Source organism: Ailuropoda melanoleuca, chromosome 8 (assembly GCF_002007445.2).
Source record: "Ailuropoda melanoleuca isolate Jingjing chromosome 8, ASM200744v2, whole genome shotgun sequence".
In the NCBI taxonomy this organism is placed as follows: Eukaryota; Metazoa; Chordata; class Mammalia; order Carnivora; family Ursidae; genus Ailuropoda; species Ailuropoda melanoleuca.
In genome coordinates, this window is record NC_048225.1 from 124,522,753 (window position 1) to 124,528,531 (window position 5,779).

General features: G+C 45.9%; 1 non-coding gene across 2 annotated transcripts; it reads left to right on the forward strand.

The window, feature by feature from the left end:
- The first annotated feature begins 15 nt into the window (after positions 1 to 15).
- On the forward strand, positions 16 to 5,434 carry LOC105241699. Of its 2 annotated transcripts, XR_004627419.1 has the most exons (4): positions 16 to 575; positions 2,511 to 2,585; positions 2,958 to 4,375; positions 5,245 to 5,434. It is a non-coding gene; the product is annotated as an uncharacterized LOC105241699 (transcript). The 2 variants fall into 2 exon arrangements; XR_004627418.1 differs by lacking the exon at positions 5,245 to 5,434 and having other exon boundaries at positions 2,958 to 4,376.
- Positions 5,435 to 5,779: the final 345 nt, after the last annotated feature.

The window sequence follows — 5,779 nt, forward strand, 5'->3', positions numbered from 1 at the left end:
ATAATATAATATAATATAATATAATATAATATAATATAATAATATAATATAATATAATATAAAAGTCTAGAGTATAATCATCCAGAGTATAATCACCTATAGTATAATCATTAATAATATAATCCGAGAAGTTGAATAATATTATATAGGTGAAATAATCTGGCTCCACTAAACTTGCCAACAAGGTTCTCTGGCCCTTGTGTAGGCAGTGCTCTTTGGTCCCAGGAGCTCCCTGGCCCAATGTGAATCCAGAGGAAGACTCTGAAGCTTTAGGATGCCTCTAGACCACATCCCCCCAGGAGATGAGGTCAGAAATAGAGCACATGGCTGAGAAGGTTATGGTTCAACCCAGAACTTCAAAGACTGTCAAAAGTGAACAAACCCTGGGGAAGGGCACTGCCTTGAACAACTGCCTCTTTGGACCCAAAAAGTGCCCTGGTGTAGACAGAGGTCCCAGGGGAGCAGGACACTGACTGTGCCTTCTTGTGTTAACAGCAGAGACCATAAGGAACTTAGATTATGTCTCCGTCTCTCCAGGGAACACCGTGTATGCTTGTGTCACTCTTCCAAACAAGGTGAGTTCTTTCAGCTTTATACTCCATCATTGGCATGATTTTTATAGTCTTTATTCACAAACTTGTCACCACAGTCATCCGACTAACCCAATGACGCACACCATTGAGGAGAGAGGAGGCAGTGGCAGGAGCTACGACGTTGTATGTGGGCCCTAGCTAGCCCCCAGGGCTCAAGCCCCGTGGTGTGTTGGTTCATACCCTGCTTTACATGGTCCTGTAACTGCGTGATGCATCAGTGAGTCTTGTCCCTTTTCAGCTTAATTACAAGCTACCTGAAGTGACAATTACGTCTTCCTCTCTCTTCCCTGAGCACAATGCACAGTAAATACTTGCTGAATGGATCAGAGTTCACTTAAGTCTGAGAGTTTCCAGAGCAGACAATTCTGTAGCAGGGGATTTCTCACCCTGGATGTAGTGGAAATAGGGGAACTCAGAAACAGTCTCTCAAGAGGGGAAGTGGGGCAAGGATTTGCAACAGTAGAACACAGTAAAGGCAGGAGCAGGCTTCAACCCTCAGCCCCCATCTGCAACATACCAGATGGCCTTGGTCGGCCACCAGGAACGCCTCTGCCACACATCAGCAGTTTCCCACCACCCCCAGAGTAAAGCTTCTGCAGGTGAACATTTCTAAATAATACCACCCATCTTCTGAAAATTAAGCCAAGATAATTCGGCATTCGGGGGCGCCTGGGTGGCGCAGTCATTAGGCGTCTGCCTGTGGCTCAGGGCGTGGTCCCGGTGTTCTGGGATCGAGCCCCACATCCGGCTTCTCCGTTAGGAGCCTGCTTCTTCCTCTCCCACTCCCCCTGCTTGTGTTCCCTCTCTCGCTGGCTGTCTCTGTCAAATAAATAAACAAAAATCTTAAAAAAAAAAAAAAAAGATAATTCAGCATTCGCCAACTCACGGGAGCAATGATCCAGCTAGAAATCTTAGATTCTCCAAGTGAATGTCCCTTCACACAGCCCATCAGTTATTTACAAGGTAGGCTCCTTGAAGAGAGGTAACAAGAAGGGGTACTCTCACTTGTTCAAATGTTTCTATCGCCTTTCCAAAGCCCTGCTGAAGACAAGATGAATTACCCTCAACAAACCAATACATTAATCTCCAGCAAATTTGCTAGCTTCTTCTTTAGCAAAAATTATACTTTGGAGAGTTCCAGAGGTTTTGATTAATACCCTGAATATTCCTTAATAACTTTTAAGTGTCAAAACTTATGAGCACAGGGGACTTCTGCTGTTATTTCTGTACTTTGTATTCCAAGCAGAGCCATTCTTGAGACTGGGTTTTCCTCCCACTTATCGGTCCGTCAGGTTTGAGAAGAACCCAATGGCATGATGACAAGGCAATTCGAGTCACAGGGACAAATGGGAGCAGGCAATACCTTCAGTTACAGCTAGTAAAGATCTAAGACAAAAGGTCCAATACTTCTGTATAATTCTGGTATAGAAGTCAGTTCTTACAATGGAGGAAGAAGAGTCAAGTCGGACGCGGGAAAGAATGCTTCCTTTTCTTCACACCACCTGCCGACAAGATCGCCCTGTCCCTTTCTGGCTCTCGAGCCATTGGTTGGCTGGGGGGTTGTGCTTCTGGGTGGGTCTCAGGAAATGTCACTAAGCTTCTCAGGTTGGAAAGCTAGTGGTGTTTGGTCTCCAGCTCCTCTTGCTACATAGCCTGTAGCCTTTTTCTCCTGAAGAACTTTGACATCATTGCTCTGTGTCACATTGTCTTCCCCCGGCATTTATCTACGCAGGAATATCTCTTCGTCTGTGTGAGCCAAATGTATATGATTANTGCTACATAGCCTGTAGCCTTTTTCTCCTGAAGAACTTTGACATCATTGCTCTGTGTCACATTGTCTTCCCCTGGCATTTATCTACGCAGGAATATCTCTTCGTCTGTGTGAGCCAAATGTATATGATTATTTTTTTTTTACAGCAAACAAATATCCCAACACCTGTGAAAAGCAGTGATTTCTCCACCATTTACTCCACAGTTCATCAGTCCAAAGAGGTAAGCCCGTGATTGTCCCCTGTTCTCACATCTTACCTCTCTCCCCAGACTGGTAAGTTTACAGGTAAAGTACAAGTAAAGGGGCCGTTCTACAGACACATGAACAGCAGCAGGTTATAGAAAGTCTCAGGACAGCACCAAAGCATATCCAAGAAGCTGTCTTGTATTGCAGGGTCACCACCCATAACTAAGTTTTCAATGTACCTGAATTTAATGAGATTTTTTTAAATTCAGTTTTTAATTAACTTTGCGTTAGCTATCAATGTCCTTATCGGCCAGTTCGTGCTCTCCAGACCTTCTCTATAGCCATGAGCCGTAGCCTGAATCTCTGGCCCCTACTAACCGACTTCATTTTCCTCTTTTTTCCATTAGAGTAAACCTATTTCTTCCAGGACAACTGCCCTTGACAACGTCATCTAAATTGCTGAGAGGTCTCAAAAGGAGCTCAGGAATGACACAGCTTCTCCTGATCCCATGGGAGAGAACCCAGCTTGGTTTCTGCCTGGCAACAGAATTTGAATCTTTAGGCTTATTACTTGCAGTTCTTCAGACTAGAACCTGCTTCAGTACGTCAAACGTCTAAGGAATAACATCATTTCCAGCGTGTGAACCAAATAACATTTTCTAATCCGCTCCAGGCCAAAAAATGCTTCTGTGAACAAGCCTGGACGTTGACTTTCTCTTTGGCAACCGATGGAGTTTTGTGCTTGACAGAGAATTATAATTCAGAAGACAACCACTCCTCTCCTTCTAGAAAGCAGCCCGATTGTGATTCACTGGGAGAGAGAACAGTGTATTTGTTATGTGTGATGTCTCTGGAATTGCATGGGCCTTGTCCCAAATCCTCGCACATCATTGACCCGACATATCTCCTGGGACGTGTTCTGAAACTCTTGAGCTCTGGTCTCCTAGACTGAAAAATGGGGATCAGCCTGTTACTCAAACCAGGAACCGGAGTTAACCTTGACTTCAGCTGTTCTACCACCAGCCCCTTTGGACTCTACCTCTGAATACGTATTGTAGACCGACCCACTTCTCACCAGTCCTTTAACCTCCGCCCTATATTAACCCATCATCATCTCCAACCTGGAATATGACAGTAAGCTCCAAACAAATTTCCCCGATTTTTGCTCTTATCTCCCTCCAATCCATTCTCTACAAGACAGGGGGAGTAATATTTTTAATATAAATCAGATCCTTCACTTGTCTGTTTTAAATCGACCCTGCAAGACTTCCCAGGCACTCGGAAAGAAACTGAGTCTCTGTGGCTCTGGATGGCCTGGGCCATCTGCAACCTCAGCCATCAGGTCTCCTTCCGCCCCCTCTCTGATTTGGCTTCTCTGATTCTCTTTCAGCCCCTCCATCAGAAGAGAGAGTTTACCCAACATGTGCCTGGGGACCCTTCTCTGCCAGTCTGGTTCCTCCTTACAGGTCCCACTGCATATATGTCCCCCTCCAAGAACAACCTTCAGACCCCTGTACCAAACGCTAACCCTAACCTTAACCCCCGTTATTCTGTCGCATCTTCCATGTCATTTATCACGTCATTAAATATTTATTTGTATTTAATGTCTGTTTCTCCCTACTCTACTGTATGCTCTCCAGGAACGGGGACCACGATGATGTTATCTCTGTATCCGGAAGCACCCAGCACAGTGTCTAGCACATAGAAAATGTTCAACAAATACTTTTTAATAAATAAATGAATATGCGATGGAGTTTTGTGAGAATTAAAGACGATGTGCCTACAGCCCTTTGTGTGGTGCCTCACACGAAAGAGCTCAAGAAATGTGAGCATCTCTGTCGTGCTGTGTTGTTTCTGTTATGAAATTGCGTTCCTCCTGAACTGACAATCTCACAAACCCTCAGTGCAAGAAGGGAGGAAGGATACATCCTCTGTGGCCTCTCACCACATCACTTCCTAAGTTTTCTCTCTGCTCAAATTTTAAAAGTTCGTTCTTTTTATCCCCAGGGAAGAATTTTCTGATTTTTTTGTGTGAGTTTGAGATCTTTATTTTTTTTAAAAAAGATTTTATTTGTTTACGTGACAGAGAGACAGCCAGTGAGAGAGGGAACACAAGCAGGGGGAGTGGGAGAGAAAGAAGCAGGCTCCCAGCGGAGGAGCCCGATGTGGGGCTCGATCCCAGAACGCTGGGATCATGCCCTGAGCCGAAGGCAGATGCTTAACGACTGCACTACCCAGGCACCCCGAGTTTGAGATTGGGGCTCGATCCCAGAACGCTGGGATCATGCCCTGAGCCGAAGGCAGATGCTTAACGACTGCACTACCCAGGCACCCCGAGTTTGAGATTTTTAAACCAGTTTTTTGTCAACACTTTATTGAGGTATGATCAACCTACAAAAAGCCATCGGTCCGTATAAGCACACAACTTAATGAGTTTGGAGAGAAGTATACATTCGTGAAACCAGGACCACAATCAGTACTATAAGAAGTTTTCTCTAACCTTTTTTTTTCCCCTAATTTTTAAGTTTTTTGTGTGATAAGAACGCTTAACATAAGACCTACTCTGTTTGCAAATGTTTAGGTATATAATACGATATTGCTAATTATAGGCACTAAGAAACACAGTGTATCTCTCGGACTTACTCCGCATGCAGGACTGAAATTGTATACCCTTCCTCCCTCCCTCCGCTGCAGAGACAGGCTAAGTGCTGAGTCACCAGGCCATCGTCCCCAGAGCAGTTCGAGGACGTGCCAGGATAACGCGTGTGAGCTCCATTACTCTCCTTGCCTGCTGAAGGAGCCATCCGGGGGTTATGGGCTTTCTCCCAGTCCTGCAGAGCCAAGCCAGCTGCTGGCATCCGTGCTGGCTGCTGCGAGCCGTGTGCTGTTTGTAGGGCCAAGCATGGGGTGGGGGTGGGGAGGGGAGGGCCAGTGGGGCACCATATGCAGGGGCGGACACAGGCCAGCTGCTGAGGGCCACCAGTGAGCCAGCTGACTGGCAGGGTCCACGGGCTGGTTTTGGAGCTCCACACGTCAGTTGCCCTGAGTCCCAGCCCCTTTTCTTTGTTCTTAGCTGCCCCTCAATGAGGCAGAAATGCAAATTCCTTAAGCAATCTGGGGCACAGAAGCAAAACTCAGGCCTGTTTGGAAAGGCTGGGGAAGCAGGACGCTCTTTTCACTTTCTGTGTCTCCTGTGGGAGGAACCACAGACTGAGGGAGTCTCTCTAAG